This window comes from Antechinus flavipes, chromosome X (genome assembly GCF_016432865.1).
Source record: "Antechinus flavipes isolate AdamAnt ecotype Samford, QLD, Australia chromosome X, AdamAnt_v2, whole genome shotgun sequence".
Taxonomy (NCBI): domain Eukaryota; kingdom Metazoa; phylum Chordata; class Mammalia; order Dasyuromorphia; family Dasyuridae; genus Antechinus; species Antechinus flavipes.
In genome coordinates, this window is record NC_067404.1 from 2,037,393 (window position 1) to 2,061,784 (window position 24,392).

Here is a 24,392-nt window from a genome sequence, read left to right on the forward strand (position 1 = left end):
TCTTTGTCATCATGGAGAGGTGCTCTAAATATTTTAGAACATACAGGTTTCTTTTCCTTTTTCCCTGAACATCTTGAGAAAAAGAGAACTAATAGCAGTATTGCTGGGTCAAAGGTATATAACTCTTTGGGTACAATTCTAGATTGTCTCCCAGTTTTCCCACATTCCTTCCAACATTTGTTACTTTCCCCTTGTATCATTTCAGCCACTCTGAAAGGTGTAAATTTGCATCTCAACATTGTTTTAATTTTCACTTCTCTAATGAATACAGATTTAGAGCATTTTCTTTTCATATGTCTATAAATTGCTTTGGCATCTTCACTGGAAAAAGTGCTTATTCACATCTTTTGACAATTTATCAATTGGGGGGGATTGAGTCATATTTGTCATAGATCTGACAAAGTTTTTTGCATACTTGAGATACAGACTTTTATCTGAAAAACTGTTCATAAATTTCCCCCTTCCATTTTTTTTAAATTTTAAATTTAATGTAATTGAAATTATCCACTTTGTAGCTCACAATGCTCTCTATCTCTTGTTTATTCATAAATTATTCACCTATCCATAAGTTTGATACATAATATCTTCCATGTTCTAATTTTCTTGTGATGTCTTCCTACATATTTAGGTCATATATCCATTCTGACCTTATTTTAGTAAATGCTATAAAATATTGGTCTATGCCTAAATGCCAGGCTGCTTGCCAGCTTTCCCAACAATTTTTTAAATCAAATAATGAATTCTTATCCCCAAAACTTAAGTTTTAACATGAGTCAAACATAAGGTTACTATAGCTATTTGCTGCTGTATACTGTATTTCTTAGCTAGTATCAGATAGTTTTGATAATTACTGCTTTATAACATAGTTTAATATCTTTCCTTTACATTCTTTTTTCATTAGTTTCTTTAACATTCTTGACCTTATTCTTCCAAATGACTTTTGTTATTATTTTTTTCTAACTCAGTAAAATAACTTTGTGGTAATTTAATTGGGATGGCACTGAATAAATAGATTAGGTAAAATTGTCATTTTTATTATATTGGCCCTGCCTACCCATGAACTATTAATATTCATTCAATTATTTAAATTTGATTTTATTTGTATATAAAGTATTTTTTATGATTTTATTCATAAAATTCCTGGGTTTCCTTTGGCAACTGTACTCCCAAGTATTTCCTACTATCTACAGTTATTTTAAATGGGGTATCTCTTACTATTTCATCTTGCAGGGTTTTTTGGTGATATATAGAAATGTTGATGATTTATGTGGGTTTGCTTTTATATCCTGCTACTTTGTTAAAATTACTGTTTCAACTAACTTTTTAGTTGTCTTTATGATTTTCCAAGTATATCATTATGTCATCTGCAAAAACAGTTTTACAACCTCACTACCTATTCCGACACCTTCTATTTCTTTTTCTTCTCTTATTGTTTTTGCTAGTATTTCCAATACAACAGAATAATTCAGGTGACAAAAGGCATCCTTGGTTCACTCCAGATCTAACTAAGAAGGCTGTTAGTTTATCCCCATTACAAATAATGCTTGCTGATGGTTTCAGGTAAATACTTCTTATCAATTTAAGGAGAAAAAAAAAACTTTTATACCTTATACTGTAAGTATTTTTAGTAGGAATGAGTGTTGTGGCTTTTCTGCATCTAATGAAATAATCATGATTTTTGTTACTTTTATTTTGGATACAATCAATTATCTTAATACTTTTCCTTAAGCTAAACTATCTCTGTATTCCTGGTATAACTCCCACCTGATTACAATGTATAATCTTTGTTATATTTGCTGTAGTCTCCTAGTTATTTTATTTAGGATTTTTGTATCCACATTCATTAATGAAAAAGGGTCTATTTTTTGTTTGTTTGTTTGTTTTGGCTCTTCCTGGTTTGGATATCAATACCATATTTATTTCATAAAAGTAGTTTGATAGGACCTATTTTTTGTCTATTATTCCAAATAATTTACTTAACATTGGAATTAGTTGGTCTTTAAATGTTTAGTAGAATGTAAATCTGTGTGGTCCTGATGTTTTTTTTTTTTTTTCTCAGAAAGCTCATTTATGGCATTTGATTTTTTCTTTCCAAAATAGGTTTATTTAGACATTCTACTGTGTCTTCTGCCAAATCTAGGCAATTTACATTTGTGTAAATATTTTCCCATTTAAACAGTTCAATTTATTAGCATATAATTGGGCAAAATTATTTTATATTGCTTTGATTTCATCTTTATTAGTGGTATATTCACTCTTTGCGTTTTTAATATTTATTATCTTAATATTTAGTTTTCTTCTCTTTTTAAAATCACATTAACTAATTATTTACCTACTTTACTGTTTTTTCCACAAAACTAACTCCTAGTTTTGTTTATTAATTCAATACCTTTCTTACTTTCAATTTTATTAATTTTGCCTTTGGTTTTCAGGAATTCCAATTTAGTATTTAACTGGAGTTTTTAATTTGTTCTTTTTCTAGTTTTTTTTTTTTTTTTAATTGCATATCCAGTCCACTGGTCTGCTCATTCTCTAATTTATTAATATAAATATTTATAAATAAAAATTTGGATACAAAAATAAATTTTCCTCTGGTTAAGGATTTTGCTATATCCCATAGCATTATTATGAACTTACTATTTGTACAATTTGTCCTTTAATTCACTCATTATTTAAAATTAGACTCATTCAGTCTCCAATTAGTTTTTATCCTGTGTTTCCATAGTTCCTTATTAAAATTTTATTGCACTGTGATCTGAAAAGGATGCATTTACTATTTCTGCTTTTCTGCTTACTTAACTATAAAATTTTTATTTCATAATATATGATTGATCTTTGTAAAGTTACTATGTGCTGCTGAGGAAAAAGGTGTATTCTTTTCTATTCCCATGCAATTCTCTCCAGATATCTATGACATCTGGCCTATCTAAAACTCTATTCACCTCTTTGATTTCTTCCTTATTTATTTTTTGGTTAGATTCATCTACTTTTGAGAAGGGAAGAGTAAAGTCCCCTTTACTATAATACTACTATCTATTTCTACCTGTAATTCATTTAACTTTTCCTTTAAAAAATTAGATGCTATCCAAATTCCTAGAGAAGTTAAGTGAGCTGCAAGAAGAATTAGACAGCAAAACTATACTAGTGGGGGATCTCAACCTTGATCTCTCAGAACTAAATAAGTCGAACCACAAAATAAATAAGAAAGAAGTTAAGGAGATAAACCAAATTTTAGAAAAGTTAGATATGATAGACCTTTGAAGAAAACTGAATGGATACAGAAAGGAATATATCTTTTTCTCGGTGATACATGGAACCTACACAAAAATTGACCCTGTATTAGGGCATAAAAACCTCAAAATCAAATGCAGAAAGGCAGAAATACTAAATGCATCTTTTTCGGATAACAATGCAATAAAAATTACATGCAATAAAGGGCCAGGGAAAAATAGACCAAAAATTAATTGCAAACTAAATAATCTTATCCTTTTTTATATAATGCTTTTTTATTTTCAAAACACATGCACGGGTAATTTGACAACATTGACCCTTGCATAGCTTTGTGTCTCAGATTTTATCCTCCTTCCTCCCAACCCCTCCCCTAGACAGCAAGCAATTCAATATATGTTAAACAGGTTAAAATATATATTAAATCTAATATGTATAAACATATTTATACAATTCTCTTGCTGTACAAGGAAAACCAGATCAAAAAAAGAAAGTAAATGAATAAGAAAACAAAATGCAAGTGAACAATAACAAAAAGAGTGAGAATGTTATGTTGTGATCCACATTCGGTTCCCACAGTCCTCTCTCTGGGTGTAGATGGCTCTCTTCATCACAAGATCACTGGAACTGGCATCAATCATCTCATTGTTGGAAAGAGCCCACGTTCATCAGAATTGATCATCATATAATATTGATGCTGTCGTATACAATGATCCCCTGGTCCTGTTCATTTCATTCAGCATCGATTCATGTAAGTCTCTCCAAGCCTCTCTGTATTCATCCTGCTGGTCATTTCTTACAGAACAATAATATTCCATAACATTCATATACCACAATTTACCCAGCCATTCTCCAATTGATGGGCATCCATTCATTTTCCAGTTTCTAGCCACTATAAACAGGGCTGCCATAAACATTTTGGCACATACAGGCCCCTTTCCCTTCTTTAGGATCTCTTTGGGGTATAAGCCCAGTAGTAGCACTGCTGGATCAAAGGGTATGCACAGTTTGATAACTTTTTGGGCATAATTCCAGATTGCTCCCCAGAATGGCTGGATTCGTTCACAACTCCATCAACAATGCATCAGTGTCCCAGTTTTCCCGCATCCCCTCCAACATTCATCATTATTTTTTCCTGTCATCTTAGCCAATCTGACAGGGGTGCAGTGGTATCTCAGAGTTGTCTTAATTTCCATTTCTCTGATCAATAGTGATTTGGAACACCTTCTCATATGATTAGAAATATTTTTAATTTCTTCATCTGAAAATTGTCTGTTCATATCCTTTAACTATCAATTGGAAAATGGCTTGAATTCTTATAAATTTGAGGCCTTCATCAGGACAGTTCAATGTATTTTACTGCTTCCCTTCTATTCTTGTTTTGTTTGTACTAAAACTTTTAAACTTAATATAATCAAAATTATCTATCAGGTGTCCGATTATGAGTTCCAGTTCTTCTTTGGACACAAATTCCCTCCTTCTCCACAGATCTGAGAGGTAAACTATCCTATGTTCTTCTAATTTGCTTATAATATCATTCTTTATGCCTAAATCATGAACCCATTTAGATCTTATCTTGGTATGTGGTGTTAGGTGTGGGTCAAGCCCTAATTTCTTCCATACTAGTTTCCAATTTTCCCAGCAGTTTTTGTCAAGAAATGAGTTCTTATCCCAAAAGTTGGGGTCTTTGGGTTTGTCAAGCACTAGATTGCTATAGTTATTGCCTATTTTGTCCTGTGATCCTAACCTATTCCACTGATTGACTATTCTATTTCTTAGCCAGTATCAAATGATTTTGATGACTGCTGCTTTATAATATAGTTTTAAGGTCTGGCACAGCTGGGCCACCTTCATCAGCTAAATAATCTAATCCTAAAGAATGAATGGGTAAAACAACAAATCAAAGACACAATCAATAATTTTATTCAAGAGAATGACAATAATGAGACAGCATACCAAAATTTATGGGATACAGCCAAAAGAGTTCTTAGGGGAACTTTTATATCTCTAGATGCTTACTTGCATAAAATAGAGAAAGAGAAGATCAATGAATTGGGCACATGACTAAAAAAGCTATTTAAAAAAATTAAAAACCACTCACAATTAAATACGAAATTTGAAATTCTGAAAATAAAAAGGGAGATTAATAAAATTGAAAGTAAGAAAACTATTGAACTAATAAACAAAACTAAGAGTTGGTATTATGCCTCAGTTTCCCTGAATTATTACACCCTGAATAAAATTATTATAGCCTCACTCCTTTGTTCCTTGCCATTAAAACTGAAGGCCTTGAAATACCATTGAGTCATAAAACTCCAGATGTCAAATGCTTGTTGGGATAATTCCCCCTCCTTTTGAGTATTGCCCCTTGCCTCACTATCTCCTGCCCTTTACCTTCTTATAGTGACCCCATCCTGTCAGGACTAACTTATGATCCTTTCCTGGAAGTATGGCTTGTCTGCCCACCCAGTGTCCTCACCCCCATTATCTGCCTTACTCAGGCCATATATCCTGAGTAGCTAAAACAAACAAACAAACAAACAAAACAAACATATAAAAGGTCTCTGCCTCAATTGCTTAGGGTCAAATGATTTTTGGACATGAGTCCCATTTGACAACTAAAATGATTAAAAACCAATATCTGTCTTGCCTCAGTTTCTCTGGCATTACATTGGTTTTATGGAAAAAACAACAAAATAGATAATTCTTTAGTTAATTTTATTAGAAAAAATAAGAAAATCAACTGTTAGTATCAAAAATGAAAAGGGTGAACTCCACCAATGAAGAGGAAATTAGAGTAATAATTAGGAGTTATTTTGCCCAACTGTATGACAATAAATCTGATAATCCTAGCGAAAAAGAAGAATACCTACAAAAATATAGATCACCTAGATTAACAGAGGAAGAAATAATTTAGTTAATTAATCCCATTTTAGAAAAAGAAAGTGAACAAGCTATTGATCGACTCCCTAAGAAAAAATCTCCAGGGCCAGATGGATTTACATGCGAATTCTACCAAACATTTAAAGAACAATTAATTCCAATACTATGCAAACTATTTAGAAAAATAGGGAATGAAGGAGTCCTACCAAATTCCTTTTATGACACAGATATGATGCTGATACCTAAAGGGTCAGAACAGAGAAAGAAAATTACAGACCAATTTCCCTAATGAATATTGATGCAAAACTCTTAAATAAAATATTAGCAAAGAGATTACAGCAAGTCATCCCCATGATGACCACATAGGATTTATACCAGGAATGCAGGGCTGGTTCACTATTAGGAAAACTTAGCATAATTGACTACCTATAACCAAACAAACAGAAATCATATGATTACCTCAATAGATGCAGAAAAGGCATTTGATCAAATCTAACACGTATTCCTATTAAAAACACTAGAGAATGTAGGATTTAATGGAGTTTTCCTTAAAATGACCAGTATCAAAAAATTAGATGCTACATTATTTGGGAAAAGTTTAATATTGATATTGCTTCACGTTCTATGGTACCTTTTATTATAATAGAGTTTTTCTGTTTATCTCTCTTAATTAAATCTATTTTAGCTTTAACTTTGTCTGAGATCATGATTGTTACAACTGTTTTGGGTTTTTGTTTTTTTTACATCAGCTCAAGTATATAATAAATTTTGTTCCAGCCCTTTAACTCTGTGTGTAGCTCTCATTTTTAAATGTGTTTCTTGTAAACAACATACTATTAGAGTCACCAATGTTTCTTAATGCCCTCACTCAGAACTCCCCCCAAACCAGCCTCCATATTCCCACTAAGGATTCAGGAATTAGTCTGTGAATTCTTTACTGTAGTCCATATTGCGATTCCCTCCTGCTTCGTACATTTTGTTGCATACCATCTCCCTTCAATAAGTCTCAGACACAAACCAGTTATTTTAGAAAAAAGGGAGTAGGGCTGAAAAGTATTAAAAGTATACTACATTCTGCCTGAGGTCAGTCCTAGATTAGGGATTCCCAAATATGTAGGGACTCTGCCTCTTCTCACACTGCAACAAATGTTTGATGCTTATTTAGCTAAGACAAAGAAAGGAGATCCAAGAAAGGAACTAAACAAAGAGCCAGGCTTGCTGGCTCCAAATCCCAAACCAGAGGCCTTTCCAACTACATTATAGTGAAAAAGTGGAATTTACATGTTAGTGGTAGAGAGATTTAGGGATGACAAAGTGAGCACTTCATGTGTCTCTAAAATTGTCCTTTCTAAACAGCTAGTCCGCCTACATCAAATGTCAGTTTTTTGGACAAGTTTCACAGATTACTATGCCAGGACTCCATCAAAGCACTTAGTTTCTTAAGAAATTAGCAGTTCATCAATTGACTTCACCCCCAACCAGCCGGTGGGAACAACACACTAGGCCTGAGAATATATGGGAGTCTTCTGGTGCAGGAAGAGTCCATGGGCTCTGCCTTGTGGAAACCTGCAGAGATGGGCTGCACTGAGCCACTCCCACTTGCATCCCAGGCCCTGCTATCAAACTTCCTCAGGTACACAAATAGTATGTATTAGATTTTGTGAACAGGGGTCATTTTATTTCGTTTATTATATTTCTATTCCCAGAGCCCAGAACAATGCCTGAGCACAAAGGGGAAAGATGAGGTAGAACAAGAGCAGAGGCAAAAGCAATAACTAAAAACATTCTCACTATGCAAGCAAAATATACTGATTTCCAAGATAGAATGTGTAGAGATAATATATGAATCACAAGTCTCCAAAAAGACTAGGAGAAGACAAAAAACATGAAAACCATAACGTAAGAAGTAATATAAGAGAATTGCCCAGAATTTCTGGACACAAAAAAGTAAATACTAATTGAAAGAATTCATGTATCACCTCCAGGAAAAGGAAAAACAAAACAAAACAAAACAAAACAAAAACAAGGCTGCAAATTCTAAAACATGTAGTCATTAACTTTAAAAATTGACTTCAGGGGGGCAGCTAGATGGCACAATGGAAAGAGCACCAGCTCTAAAGTCAAGAGGATCTGAGTTCAAATCTGGTCTCAGACACTTACTACTTCCTGGCTGTATGACTCTGGGCAAGTCACTTAACCCCAACTGCCTCAGCAAAAAAAAATTTTGACTTCAGGCGCAGCTATATGGCTCAGTGGATGGAGTCAGGAGGACCTGAGTTTAAATCCTGCCTCAGACACTTAATACTTCCTAGCTGTGTGACCCTAGGCAAGTCACTTAACCCCAACTGCCTCAGCTAAAAAAAAAAAAAATTAAATTGACTTCAGAAAAACAAAACAACACCAACGAAAAAAATCCAAGTTCTGCAAGTGATAAGGTGAAATACCTTCAAAAACAGAGGAAAGGAAATTTGAACACAAGGTTATTATGCACTTATCAGAACTTGCATGAGGCAATGGCATAATGTGTTGCAAAAAGCAAAGGATGCAGACCTACCCTGCAAATCTGAGCTTAGCCATAAATGCAAAAGATGGATGTCCAATTTCACTCAGCATAAATGCAAAAGATGGATGGTCAATGATAAAGAGGTGTTGAAGCATTCTTAGACTGAAAATCAGACCTGAAGTGATTATTTACTTCTCATACTTCAGACAAGAGAAATACAGGAGGGGTGAATATAAAGGCAGCAAAAAACAACAGAGGGACAATAGAGTGGTCTCTGCTGTAAGAAGAAAGGCTTTAAGAAGTAAGGCTTCTTTTTAAATGTACACAAGGAGACATAGGTGAAGATCAAAATTTGGTGGAGGGAGCAGTGAAAAGGTGGGTTTGGGACATCATGGATAGACTGGGGCAACACTACCTACAGGTGAATCAAAGTTGTTGGAGTTTTTTTAAACATGGTAGAAATATATGTTAAATCCAATATATGCACAGATATTTATACAATTATCATGCTGTACAAGAAAAATCAAATAAAACCAGTAAAATAAAAAAAAACAAAAAATAAAAAAACAGAGAGAGAAACAAAATAAAATGCAAGCAAACAACAAAAAGAGTGAAAATGCTATTTTGTATTCCACACTCAGTTCCCACAGTCCTCTCTCTGGGTGTAGATGGCTCTCTTCATCACTGAACAACTGGAACTGGTTTGAATCATCTCATTGTTTGAAGAGAGCCACGTCTATCAGAATTGATCCTCATATAATATTGTTGTTGAAGCATATAATGATCTCCTGGTTCTGCTCATTTCACTCAGCATCAGTTCATGTAAGTCTCTCCAGGACTCTCTGAGATCATCCTGCTGGTCGTTTCTTACACAACAATAATTGAATCAAAGTTTTTTATGAGACTATATTGCAAAATGGGAAGGTGTATGAAGGGGGAATTATTAGGGAATAGAGTTGAATATGGTATATCTAGGTCAAATTGAATTCCAGCTGTGAGGGTAAGTGACATCTGTGGTCTCAAGAAGAGTTTGAAGAGGAATGGGTGAGAAAGGGGAAAAGGACTGAAAAGGTGGGGAAGGAAAGAGACCTTGCTTTGCTGGTGGGAGGGAGTTCAATGAATAAATGTTCCTATGGGTAAAGAGATATTCTGCGAAGGAAAATAGAACCCTTGCATTGGGTGTGGTCTGGGGGAACTGGTACTTGCAAAGGACACATGTCCTACTTTGGAAGAAGGGAGTTGGAGCTTTTAGGGTCAACTAGCAGTGGGATGGCATGAATCCAAGATTTTGAGGCAAATGGGAAAAAGAAAGTAAATAGGGAAAAGGTATAACTATATGATGAGATGAATAATCATGGATGCCATGAAGCAGAAATTGACATTGTTCTGAGGGATAGTGCTAAAGGAGAATCTAGGAATGAGTCTCTACAAGGTGGAGACCGAAATTCCTCAGAGGTCAGAATAGACATCTTTAAAGTTCTGACAGCAGATGATTTCAGAAAGGCCTCATGCTAAGTGAAATGAGCAGAACCAGGAGATCATTATACACTTCAAAAACAATACTATATGAAAATCAATTCTGATGGATGTGGCCCTTTTCAACAATGAGGTGATTTAGGCCAATTCCAATTGTTCAGTGATTAAGAGAGTCATCTATACCCAGAGAGAGGACTGTGGGAACTGAGTGTGGTTCACAACACAGCATTTTCACTTTTTGTAATTGCTTGATTGCAAAATAATACTTTTTTTTTTTTACTGGTTTGATTTTTCTTGTGCAGCACAATAATTGTATAAATATGTATTCATATATTAGATTTAACATATATTTCTACCATGTTTAACATATATTGGACTATTTGCCATCTAGAGGAGGGCATGGGGAAAGAGAGGGAAAATTGGAACACAAGGTTTTTCAAGGGTTAATGTTGAAGAATTGTCCATGCATATGTTTTGAAAAATAAAAAGCTTAAAAAAAAAAACCAAAGGAAAAAAACACAAAGTTCTGACAGCATGAGAAACACAAAAAACAGAGAGGGGAGAGAAGAGAAGGAGAAGAGAGAGAGAAAGAGGCAGATAGACAGACATTAGATAATTATGGGGATCATGAACTAAATTATATTATAAAGAGAAAGTAGATAATAGAGAAGAACCCTCTCTGGAAAGGGGCACAAAACATGAAAAATTTTAAAATGATAAACAAGACTAGCTGAAGTAGTAGAGAGGAAGGGTAAATCTGCTTGACTGAGAGGGGAAAAAAGGACAGAAGAACTATATAATCAGATAATCATAGAAAAGAAAAAGGAACAAATACAGAAATAACAAATGAGGACAGGGGAAATTAGGGATATAGGTAAGAGAACCAACGGCAGTAAGATCACCTTTAAAAAAAGACTAAGCTAAAGTTAACGGAAAGAACATAATACTGTGTTTAAAAACAGACAAGGGAAAATAATAATAGTTTTTAAAACACTCAATGTTAAAGACAAAAAGAGGAAATTATAAACCTAACTTCTCATAACTATAAGTGAATAAATTTAAAAATTCAGCAAATGAAAAAGTGACACTGAATTTTAGAAAACCCTACAAATCTATTTCTCACAAGAAATTCATTAAAAATGAAGACATAAACAAAATAAAAATAGGGGCTGGAAAAAAATTTCCCATTCTTAAAGTGAATCCAAAAAAGTAGTAGTCACAATTGAGGCACATGGCAAAGCAAAAATAAATATTCAAAAGCTGAAAACAGATAAACAAGTAAACTATGTCTCCGTGAAACTACATCATAGACAACAAACCAATGTGATTAGCAAACTTTTATGCTCCAAATGCCTTAGTGTCTAAATTTATAAAACAAATATCACTGAGCTGCTACACAGAGATACAGAGAGTAACTCAACAATGACGGGAGATTTCAATATCCTTTTCTAAGTTTTGGATTAGTCTAGCAGAAACATAAATGGAAAAATAAGCTGAACACAGTGCTAAAGAAACTAGAGTTAAAACTAGGTCTGCAAAAGAGAATGGATCTTTAAATAACTAGAAACAGAGTAAACTTTCAGAAAAGAATGTCTGAATTTTAAAAGAAAATGCAGGAGGAATTGATCAATGATGAACAGAATCAGCTACACCCAAAGAAGGAACACTGGGAAATGAATGTGGACTACTTGCATTTTTGTTTTTCTTCCCAGGTTATTTTTACCTTTCTGAATCCAATTTTTCTTGTGCAACAAGAGAAGTGTATGGATCTACACACATATATTGTATCTAAGATATACTTTAACATATTTAACATGTATAAGACTGCTTGCCATCTAGAGGAGGGGGTGGAAGGAGGGAAGGGAAAAGTCGGAACAGAAGCGAGTGCAAGGGATAATGTTGTAAAAATTACCCATGTATATGTTCTGTCAATAAAAAGCTATTAAAAAAAAAAGAAGAAGAAGAAAATGCAGGAGGAAATAGACACAAAGGTGCCCCAAAGAATGCTAAGTGCAAAACATTAAATCCTGAGGAAGAAGCTACCCAGTTACAAAGGCTGCATAGGACTCATCCTGATGTGCTTTTCCAGAAACGATGAAAGTGGTTTTACCATTGTATCAGATCTAATATCATTTATACTGGTATTTTAAAGACCTAGCATCACTTTCCCCACAAAATTACACAAACTACCCCCAAACTATGACATTCTAGCTGATTTAAGAAACCTGTTTTTGGACCCATTCACTCATACCAAAGTTGTGCCTTGAGGGTTACACTAGTACAGGTTCTGAGCCAAGATCACATTGGGTACTGAATATGGAAGGAGGCTGATTCAGGGAAACATATTTTAATGACCATTATTTAAGACTTCACGTAATTAGAATCATGTTCTGAATGAGTGGCAGCACCCTAGGGCCATAGAAACCCAGATGTCTGCCAAAAAACATAACAAGAAGCTGTCCTCCAACTAGGATCTACATCTTCATATATCAATTTAGAACCTATTGGGAAACATAGTGTAACCTGTTAATCTAAGCCTAATTTCTACTCAATTATTTTCTAGTTATCCTGGCAGGTTTTTGTTTTGTTTTTAACAAGAAAGGCATTCATTCCTAAGTGTTTTATATTTTGATGTTTTATCAAGCACAGAGTTATAAAGTTCCATTGTTTCTAGTTCTCAGTTTTCTAGTCTACTCATCTTTTTTTTTTCAGCCAATACCAAATATTTTTGATAATTACTGCTTTATAATAGAGTTTGAGTTTTGATTCTAAATTCAATACCTGGCACTTAATAAATATTCTATCCATTTTCCTATCTCTTTATCCATCTATCATCTATCTATCACCTATTAACCAAATGCCATTCACCTCTTTCCCTCTCTCTCAAGTCTCTTTATTCTTTATACCATTCCCTCTCTCCCAAGGACAATCAGATACAATGAAACCCTTGATCTTCCTCAGAATACATCTCTCAATTCTGAGCAATTTCATATCCTATCTCCCAACTGCTGGAATAGTCTCCCTCTTCATCTCTACCTCTTAGATTTCTTAACTTCTTTCAAATCTCAGCTTAAATCCTACTTTCTTTTTTTAAAATAGCTTTTTATGTTTCCAAATACACTTATGGTTTTCAACATTCATCTCTGCAAAAACTTGTGTTCCAAATTTTTCTCCCACCTTTCCCTCATGCCCTCTAAAGACAGCAAGCAATCTAATAGAAGTTAAACATATCAAAATTTTCTAACATATTTCCATATTCATTATACTGCAGAAGAAAAAATCAGAACAAAAGGTGAAAGAAAAAACCAAGCAAATAAAAAACAACAAAAAGTGAAAATACTATGATTTGATCCACATTCAGTCCCCATAATCCTCTTTCTGTATGTAGATGGCTCTTTCCATCACAAGTCGTTTGAATTTGTCTGAAAAAATCTCACTATTGGAAAGAGCCACATCACTCAGAATTGATCATCATATAATCTTGTTATTGCCATGTACAATGATCTCCTGGTTCTTCTCACTTCACTTATAATTCCTGTAAGTATCTCCAGGCCTCTCTAAAATCATCTTCCTGATTGTTTCTTATAGAACAATAATATTCCATAACATTCATATACCATCTGAATGTTATGGAATATTATTGCTCTGTAAGGAATGACCAGCAGGATGAATACAGAGAGGCTTGGAGAGACCTACATGGACTGATGCTTAGTGAGATGAGCAGAACCAGGAGATCATTATACACTTCGACAACGATATTGTATGAGGATGTATTCTGATGGAAGTGGATTTCTATGACAAAGAGACCTAACTGAGTTTCAATGGATAAATGATGGACAGAGACAGCTACACCCAGAGAAGGAACACTGGGAAACGAATGTGAACTATTTGCATTTTTGATTTTCTTCCCGAGTTATTTTTTACCTTCTGAATCCAATTCTCCCTGTGCAACAGGAGAACTGTTCGGTTCTGCAAATATGTATTATATCTAGGATATACTGCAACATACTTAACATATATAGGACTGCTTGCCATCTTGGGGGGGGGGGGTGGAGGGAGGGAGGGGAAAAAACAAAACATAAGCGAGTACAAGGGATAATGTTGTAAAAAATTACCCTGGCATGGATTCTGTCAATACAAAGTTATTATTAAATAAAATAAAATTTAAATTTAAAAATAAAAATAAAAATAAAAAAAAATAAAATAAAAAATTCATATACCATCACTTATTCAACCATTTTCCAAATTGATGGGCATCCATTCATTTTCCAGTTTCTGGCCACTACAAACAGGGTCGCCACAAACATTTTTGCACATGTGGGTCCCTTTCCCTCCTTTAAGATCTCTTTGGGGCATAAGCCCAGGAGAAACACTGCTGGATCAAAGGGTATGCACAGTTTGATAACTTTTTGAGCATAGTTCCAAATCACTCTCCAGAACAGCTGGATGTGTTCACAATTCTACCAACAATGTATCAGTGTCCCTGTTTTCCCACATCCCCTCCAACATTCCACATTATCTTTTCTCTCATCTTAGACAATCTGAGAGGTGTGTAGTACCTCAGAGTTATTTTAATTTGCATTTCTCTGATCAACAGTGATTTAGAGCACTTTTTCATATGACCAGAAATGGCTTTCATTTCTTCGTCTGAAAACTGTTCATATCCTCTGACCATTTATCAATTGGAAAAGGGTTTGCATTCATAAATTTGAGTCGATTCTCTATATATTTTTAAAATGAGGCCTTTAGAATGACCAGCAGGATGAATACAGAGAGGACTGGTGAGACTTACATGAACTGATGCTAAGTGAAATGAGCAGAACCAGGAGATCATTATATACCTCAACAACGATACTGTATGAGGATGTATTCTGATGGAAGTGGATCTCTTTGCTAAAGAGAGCTAATTCAGTTTCAACTGATCAAGGATGGACAGAAGCAGCTACACCCAAAGAAAGAACACTGGGAAATGAATATAAACTGCTTGCATTTTTGTTTTTCTTCCCGCGTTATTTCTACCTTCTGAATTCAATTCTCCCTGTGCAACAAGAGAACTGTTTGGTTCTGCAAACATATATTGTATCTAGGATATACTGTAAACCCATTTAAAATGTAAAGGACTGCTCGCCATCTGGGGGAGGGGGTGGAGGGAGGGAGGGGAATAATCGGAACAGAAGTGAGTGCAAGGGATAATGCTGTAAAAAATTACCCTGGCATGGGTTCTATCAATAAAAAGTTATTAAAATGAAAAAATAAAAATTAAATTAAAATCAAAAGAGCACAAGCCAAAAAATAAAATAAAATAAAATAAAATGAGGCCTTTATCAGAACCCTTAGATGTAAATATTTTCCCCAGCTGTCTGCTTCTCTTCTAATCTTGGTTGCATTGGGGTTTTGTTTGTACCCAAACTTTTAAATTTAATATAATCAAAATTATCCATTTTGCATTTCACAATGTTCTCTAGTTCTTCTTTGGCCAAAATTCCTTCAGTCTCCACAGATCTGGGAGGTAGACTACACCTTATTCTCCTAATTAACTTATAAATACCACCTTTTATATCTAAATCATGAACCCATTTCGAGCTTATCTCAGTATAGGATATTAGGTGTTATTCAATGCCTACTTTCTACCATATTGTTTTGCAATTGTTCCAGCAATTTTTTTCAAAAAGTGAGTTCTTATCCCAGAAGCTAGAGTCTTTAAGTTTATCAAACACTAGATTGCTATAATCGACTATCATGTCTTGTGAACTTAAAACTATCCCACTGATCCACTACTCCATTTCTTAACCAGTACCAAATGGTTTTGATGACTGCTGTAAAGTTCTACTTTTTTCTATAGGCCTTTGCTGATGCTCCCAAATGCTAGTACTACTTCTTTGCTAATTATCCCCAATTTTTCTTGCATAAATCTCTTTTTGTACATAGTGAATATGTTGCTTGCAAGATTAGATTGTAACCTTTCTGAGACCTGAAACTGTCTTTTACCTTCTGGTACTCCCAGTATTTACTCACTGCCTGCTACATAGCAGAAGATTAATACATTCTTATTGACTGTTGCCTGCCTATCTATCTAGCTAGCTAGCTATGATCCTCAGCATTTCTCAGCTCCAATATCTAATTAGTTCCCAAGGTTTGTCACAATAACATATAACATTAAAACCTATCTGTTGTTTACCCCCTTTTCTCTACTTCTCTTTTAAAGAACAAGTTCTTTGTAGTAAGATGGCAGGAACTTTTGTCTTAATCTCTCCAGCCCTGATATACAGTAGGTGCTGAAGAACTGCTTACTAAACATTTGTTTCCGAGGGAAATGCCATGGTGCTTTGGTCACTTCTGGTGTCCAAAAATGAAGTTGCAGCTCATTGAGAAATCTGAGGCATGTTCTCCCTGCTGCTGGCCAATACAGCAGATAGTCTTAGTTTTAGGATCCCATCGTGTGTCCAAACCCTAATATTGTATGCCGGCTCATTCCCAAACCTGTTTTTATTGGAATTTAGGACCTATGACAACTTATTGCCCATTAAAGGAGGAAGAAGAGAGTCAAATTAAATCTCTGATTTATGAAGTGAAGCAAGTAATGAATTCCTTCCATGTAAATAGGAATTCAGACAAAATACTCCCCTAAATGACCTGTATATACTCTTAATCACATCACAAGAGACAGGATGAAGGTTAAGACTAGGGACCAGTGGAGACAGTATTGTGTAGGTTTCACCCTACAGTGGTACTTTCTTCAATGGCAATGAAGAGGGGACAGCTTTTATAATGAAGTGTAACAGTGGCAGCACAGTTCCCGGAGTACCAGGCCTGGAGTCAGGAAGACTCCTCTTTGAGAGTTCAAATCCTGCCTCAGATACTTACTGTGTGATCCTAGCCAAATCACTTATCCTTGTTTGCCTCAGTGTCCTCATCTACAACATAGCTTCTTTAACTGCGGGTCATGACCTCATAGTAGGGATCTTGTAAGTAAATGTGGGAGTTGTGAATTATAATTTATTATTAGTAAACATTTGATCTGTGTAGCTATTTTATATACCTATATAGCCGGGGTCACATAATTTCTTGGGAGAAAAGGGGTCACAAGTGGGAAAAGTTTAAGAAGCCCTGATCTATAAAATGAACTGGAGAAGAAATAACAGATCACTCCAATATCTTTGCTAAGAAAACCTCAAATGGAGTCACAAAGAGTCCAAAATGACCGAAAAAGACTGAATAACAACAACAAAAATCACTTCAAAAGATTTACTCACACTAATGGAGCCCTAGTTGCACTACCAAATTAATTTAAACTTTTAATGCTATTCTGATCAAGATATCAAAAAATATATATCATAAAACTTGAAAAAATAATGAAATTCATTTGGAAAAAGTGAAGATGTAGAATATCAAGAGAACTTATGAAAAGGGTAGAGAAACAGAGGGAATAACAATTCTAGAAGTTAAACTGTATTATGAAGCAGAAATCCTCAAAACTGTTTGGTATTGGCTAAAAATTAGGTAGGTCAATGGAACAGGAGACAAGGCAGAGTCAGAAGCAAAGGAACTCAATAAACCAATGCTGGGTAAAGCAGAAAACATAAATTAATTAGGAAAGAACTCCCTATTTGATTATAAATTTCTGGGAAAACTGCAAGGCAATCTGACAGAAATTAGGCAATCCACAATGTTTTAAACAGACACATGAACTTAATGTTATAGTTCGTACTATTAAAAATAAAATAAAAAAAAAAAGAAGAGAAATGAATCATGTACCTCACATAACTTTGGATCAGAGATGGATTATTAATAAAAACAGGGAGAGGGGTGATTACAAAAGATATAATCAATCACCTTGATTAAGTGAAACTGAAAAGCTTGTCTAACAACAAATTAATTTATATTGAATGAGAAGGGAGGCAGTTGAAACAAAAAAATTTTGGTACCAAATTTCTTTGAAAAGAATTTGGTATCCAGGAGATCATTATATACTTCAACAACAATACTATATGATGATCAATTCTGATGGACGTGGCTCTCTTCAGCAATGAGATGAACCAAATCAGTTCCAATGGAGCAGTAATGAACTGAACCAGCTACACCCAGTGAAAGAATTCTGGGAGATGACTATGAACCACTACATAGAATTCCCAATCCCTCTATTTTTGTCCGCCTGCATTTTTGATTTCCTTCACAGGTTAATTGTACACTATTTCAAAGTCCAATTCTTTTTGTACAGCAAAATAACTGTATGGACATGTATACATATATTGCATTTAACTTATACTTTAACACATTTAACATGTATTAGTCAACCTGCAATCTGGGGAAGAGAGTGGGGGGAAGGGGGGGAAAAATTGGAACAAAAGGTTTTGCAATTGTCAGTGCTGAAAAATTACCCATACACATAACTTGTAAATAAAAAGGTATAATAAAAATTTTTATAAAAAGAAAGAAAGAAAAGAATTTGGTATCAAGGCAGCCAGGTGGTGCAGCGGATAGAGCACCAGCCCTGAAGTCAGGAGGACCTGATTTCAAATCTGGCCTCAGACACTAATACTTCCTGGCTGTATGACCCTGGGCCAGTTACTTAACCCCAATTGCTTCAGTACAAAAAAAGAATTTGGTGTCTAAGCTATATAATCAATTAACACCTCTACATATATATATATATATATATATGTAAATTTATAAATATATGTGTGTATGTATATGTGCAAATACATTTTACATATGGCAATACAACAGTCAACACCAGAAGCTATTCCCCAAAAGATAAGTAGTCAAAGGATATAAAAAACAAAATGTTTTCAAAAGAAGTGTACATTATTAACAACTCCAACAACACTACAAATCACTGTGGCTAAAACTGTGGCAGAAACAAACTAGAACAAGAACCAGACACTTACAAATCAAGGAGGGTTTACTGTACTGGCACAGGTTTCAATTTGGGCAGGTGAATTGGGTATAGGGTATCTCAGGATTGTACAAGGCTTATTGATAGGGGGTTGCAGGGTAGGAATACAATATCTCTTAATGGGGACTATGGTGAGGCTAGTAACAGAAAAGGCTCCTCATGTTACTAACTCTTGTAACCCCATCCTAATAGACAGGACTGTGCCTACTGTCTCAGTAGGAAGACAGGGTTGGACTAGGTAGGGCAACAATACTAACAGGTTCAGGGGCAAGACAGAACCACAGACAGAAAAAAAGCTTCAATTTTCTCTGCTACCCACATCACTAATAGGAAGAAAAATGAAAATCAAAACCACCCTGAATTTTCACCTCACACTCTGCAAACTAGCAAAGATGACAACAGAGAAATCTGAGGCGTGTTCTCCCTGCTGCTGTAAGTAGAGTAATGCACTCTTGGTAGAACTGTGAATCACAATAACCATTCTGGAAAGCAATTTGGAATTATACAGAGAGACAAGAATGTTTATAGCCTCTAGCCCTGAGATTCTTTTAGAATAAGCCTTCTTAAACTTTTTCCATTCATGATCCCTATTTGCCAAGAAATTTTTATGTGACCCTGGGTACATAAGTATAAAATATAGGTAAACATTTACTGAAAACAAATCATAAAGAAATTTATTTTAAAACAATTCCTTGGGACACATATAATTTTACTATTAAAGATGAAAGGAAATTTGGATACTAATGGAATAGATGTGCTTCTTTATTTTTACATAAACAATTCAATCTTGCAATATTTGATACCTTCTACTGTTGCCAAGTTTTTTGTGACCTCCACAATGAGTTATGGGACCCCATATGGGGTCACAACCCACAGTTTAAGAAGCTTTGTTTTAGAAGTCTAATGACTCAAAAAGGTACCTGATAACAAGAAAGTCTCTACATATACCAAAATCTTATAGCAGCATTTTTTGTGATGGCAAAGACTTGGAAACAAAGTGGATACCCATGGATTGGGGAATGGGCAAACACTGTGGTCGATGTGTAATGGAATATGATTATACTGTAAAAAAAAAAAAAATGATGTGTGTTATGAATACAGAGACCCATGGAAAGATTTACATGAACTGACTGAGAAGAGTGAAGCAAAAACAGCCAAGAAAACAATACATACAAAGATTACAACAATGTAAATTAAAAGAACCACACACACAAGCAAATCAAAAGTGAATGTTGAGATAATATTATAAAGAACAAGAACAGATTGAATAAAAAATTGAGAAGGCACCCCGGCACACTTGTTTGTAGGTATCCAAATGTTGCACATTGTACATCTTTTCAGACCTTGGTCTGAAGGCAGCTATGCTGACTTCTTTTGCTTTTTAATCTTTTAAAAATGTTATACGAGATGGCTCTTTGGGAGAAGCAGGGTGGAAACTCGAAAATTATGATGATGTTAAAATGATTTTTTTTAAGGTGTCAAAACTAACAGAACCATAAAACTCCTTCAGAAAATTAAAGGCTCTGACTGTGGACATTACTTTCTGATGAACTAAGTAGAAAATAACCTCTCTCTGGGGCTTGGTTAGCAGACCTTGATGAGCGATTAGTAAAGCAAGAGAGCTTTACTAGGCTGAATCAATGTCATTCTTTAATTTCTTTCTTTAATGCCCCCAGCCATTCTTTAATGTCATTTCTCTTTTACAGATAATTAAATCCCCTCTCCTTAAATGCTGAATGACCCATCTATAGATGTGACGTTTTGTCCCAGCATTAACTTCCAAGGAACTGGCCTGGCTTAGAACATTCAGCCTTAACTTCTCTCCCCTCTCTAATCTATCTTTTGCACAATTACCAGTGATTTTCCTAAAATGCAGCTCTGACCACATCACTGCCCCTGTTCAATAAACTCCAGTGGCTCCCTATTGCAGCTGGGTTAAAATCCAAGTTCCTGTGATTGGCACTTAAAAGTCCCATACAATGAAGCCCAAATCTATCTTTTGTAGCCTTATCATATTACCGAGAGGACTGGAGAGGAAAGCCCGGAGATCCACTGCTATTCCGATATCCCAGATGAAGATTGGAGGCAGGGAGACCCACTAGGAGGCTATTCCGATATTCCTGGTGAAAAGTGATGTTGGGTAACTGGAGAGCAGCGGAGATATGCCAGAGACGTAGTGTGGATGGCAATGACAGGGCTTGGCAACTGAATATGGGGGCTGAGGAAGAGTGTGGGGGAGAGAGTGAAATGGAGCAGGATGCAGGGAGGAGAGGGGAGATAAGGAAGTAAGACAGGGAAGGAGAGAAACAGTGAAAGGGGGATAAGAAATGGAGAGACAGACAGACAGACAGATAGACAAAGAAACAGAGATGAGAAATGAGATAGAGATGGGGGGAAGGGGGCAGATGAGGGAGAGAGAAGAGGAGGGAGATGAGAAATGAGACAGACAGATACAGACAGAGACAAGACAGGGAGAATGTGTAAAGAGCACCGAGAAGGGCGGGGCAGTCCCAGGCCTCCGACAGCGGAGCCTCTAGTGGGGGAAGGGCGAGCATCAAGGGAAGCGGGAAGGGAGGGGGCCGCGGCGGGGCGGGAGGGGCAAGGGAGGCCCGGTTCCCGGGGAGGTTGGGGGGGCTTCGCTTATCGGAAAACGACGGAGGGGCTGGAAGCGTGCGTGACTGGGGGCTTTGGATCTGGGAGCAAGATCCCGAGTTCGGTTGCGGTCAGGCTGAGGTCGGTCTTCCTTCCCTTAGGTAATCAAAATGAAAACGACGGCCCGCCAGCCATTTTCCCCTGGATTAGCGGCCCTTCCCTTCGATGCGGACACTAACAAGGGCGTCCCCCACGGAGCCCTCGCGCTCGGCCGCGTCGATTACTATCCGGGAAATCTGGGTTTTTAAGCGGCTCAGATATAATACCGGGATTCGGACAGAAAAATCTATTACCTGGGTAGGCCAAAAGGCAGGGCTGATACCCTCCTTGTCTGTTCTCACTCTGGACGCTAGATGTCGCCAAAGGGCCGTGACATAATTTTAAATGCTCAAAGCATTTCTGAAGCTCGAGCTAAGTAGGGGACACCGCGACCAAAATGACAAAGTCTTTAGCCTTAAAGAAGCCCTGCAAGAGCTGACATGCAATTTTATATCAACATACACCAGATATTAAGAAAATGAAAGTTAATTGAGGCCTTGTGTGACGTCACACAGGGAGGTGGGGCTTACCTCCTTCTGTCCGTAATGGGACAGCAGGTGGTGACGACGGAGGAGGGGTCGGGGGCAGGGCCCTGTGACGTCAAGCGATGAGGGGTGGGAGACGACAGCCCTTTAGGCCTCAACCCCAGGGGATGGCTTCCCCCTACTCTGCCCGGAGTGGAACGAAGACGAGGAGGAGAAGGCCTGGATGGATGCAGCCCTGGTCCCTGCGAATGTCAGGAAGCCCCGGAACTAGAACCCGGTGACCTCAGCGAAGAGCCCGGAAGTTGTATCTGGAGGGGGGCGCTGACCTGGAGCAGTGGCCGGGCTGGGCCAGACGCCAAGGGGAGGAACCGAGAGCCGTCACGGAAGGCGGGGCCTCGGCCCCTGGAAGGACCGCCCCCGATCCCCGGTGCTGACCGAAACTGCTGGGAGGTAGTAGACTCCGGAACAGGATCTAGCCGTAAATGAACCGGAGTCTCCTCCTCCTTGCGTCCCATGCGTATTCTTCTTCCTCCGCCTCCTTTCCTTGGAGGCAGTCGGATCCGCCCCTCCAGAGACTCGTGGGGAGGAGGGAGCTGATGCACTTCCCAGGTGTTGGGGGAAGGTAGACTGAGTAGGTAAAGTGACAAGGGCCAATCATAGAAATGAGATCATTTCCTCAAACAGAGTGGCAAAAATGAGGCAACAAGGTTTGGGGATACGGGTAAAGGAATCCCGAGGGTAAAAAATGTAAACATTGTCATCAATAAGATAGGCAGCCCTGGAGTCAGGAGGGCCTGAGTTCGAATCCAGCCTCAGATACTTAACACATCCTAGTTGCGGGACCCTAGGCAGGTCACTCAACCCCAACTGCCTCAGCAAAACCCAAAAATAAATAGATAAGAGATAGGAAAAATCTCAAAGCCAAGAGTTTGAAAACCCCTGTTGATTATGACTGGCAAGGTGAGGTGTCACGGGGGTGTCAGTCCCGCAGCCTGGTAGCTGGCAGCAACTCCCCCCGGGTGGAGAGAGGAGCTCTGGCTATGATCAGTTGTTCCCTTCATGGCAGGGAATGTCCAGCAGCTGCCTTGCTCAAGCCTTGCTTTACAAATGGCCCAGCAGAAGGGGCAACTAGGTGGCACAGTGGTTAGAGCACCAGCCCTGAAGTCAGGAGGACCTGAGTCCAAATCTAACCTCAGACACTTAACACTGCTTAGCTGTCCTAGGCAAGTCACTTAACCCCAATTGCCTCAGCAAAAAAATAAAAATAAAAAATAATGAACATAAATGTCACAGGCCAAACGTGGACACTCCTGCCTCCTCTTCAGAGGGGAATCAGGGTCAGAAATAACCACTGTCCCTCTGGCTGCTCAACCAAACCCTCCCAACTATGTAACTTCTCAGTCCCAGACTTCCCAAACAAGGAATTAAATCTCATTCTGATGAAATGTTAGGTATAATTAGCAAAGGAATTGAGAAAGAACTGATCCCTGAGGGACAAAGGCCAAGACTCTGGTACAGCTCAGTTCAGCTACATGGTCCATTCCAGTCTGAAATCCAAGTTATGTCAAACCCAGAAACCCACCCTATGTAGAAATAAATCCCTGTCATGCCCCTGGAGTTAAATTTTCCCTAGAAAATCTACTTTGGGGCCATCCCCTGGCTCTGCCTTCCTTTGGGTCAGTCTGCCAGGACTATCTTTCCTCTTCCCCCAAGCCATGTGGTATCTCCCCTAACTCCACTACGCTCTCCAACCCCACTTCTCCCCACAGCTAACCCAAAATCTTTTAGGGTGCTAGGTCCCTTTTAGGATTTGGCCTACCAGCTGGCGTGTGCCCCAACCTCATGGAATGCTCCCTTTCTATTGGGTAATTGTGAGTTCCAGTGAGGAACTTTCCTTTCTTTCCTGTGTTCTTCCTAGTTGCAGGATTATTATTCCCGGTCTCTATTATGGCCCTTCATTTTATCTGTAACCTATTCCCCTAAATAAATCTACCTTTTACCAAAAAGAATGGCCAGTGTGGATTCTTCATATGACTGAACTCCAGTTTTTGGTGCCTGTCATCATTTGGGTGTCAAAACCCACACCATAGATCACGCCCCTTGGTGCTCAAAACCCTTGGCCTTCTTGAAAATAAGACATGTGAACCCGAATATTTTTCTATTCCTCATCTAAAGAGGGAGTGTCACAGCTGGGAACCAATCTGCTCACTGGATATCAAGTAATGAACCT

The 24,392-nt window shown here is 37.1% G+C and overlaps 1 protein-coding gene across 1 annotated transcript in view; it reads right to left on the bottom strand.

Moving 5' to 3' along the window:
* LOC127542885 (E3 ubiquitin-protein ligase RNF166-like) overlaps nucleotides 1-24,145 on the bottom strand; it is a 39,123-nt gene extending 14,978 nt beyond the window's left edge. The window contains exon 1 of the mRNA XM_051968778.1: nucleotides 22,208-24,145. The gene's annotated coding sequence lies outside the window, so the exon portion shown is untranslated. The remainder of the gene's footprint in view (nucleotides 1-22,207) is intronic.
* Nucleotides 24,146-24,392: the final 247 nt, after the last annotated feature.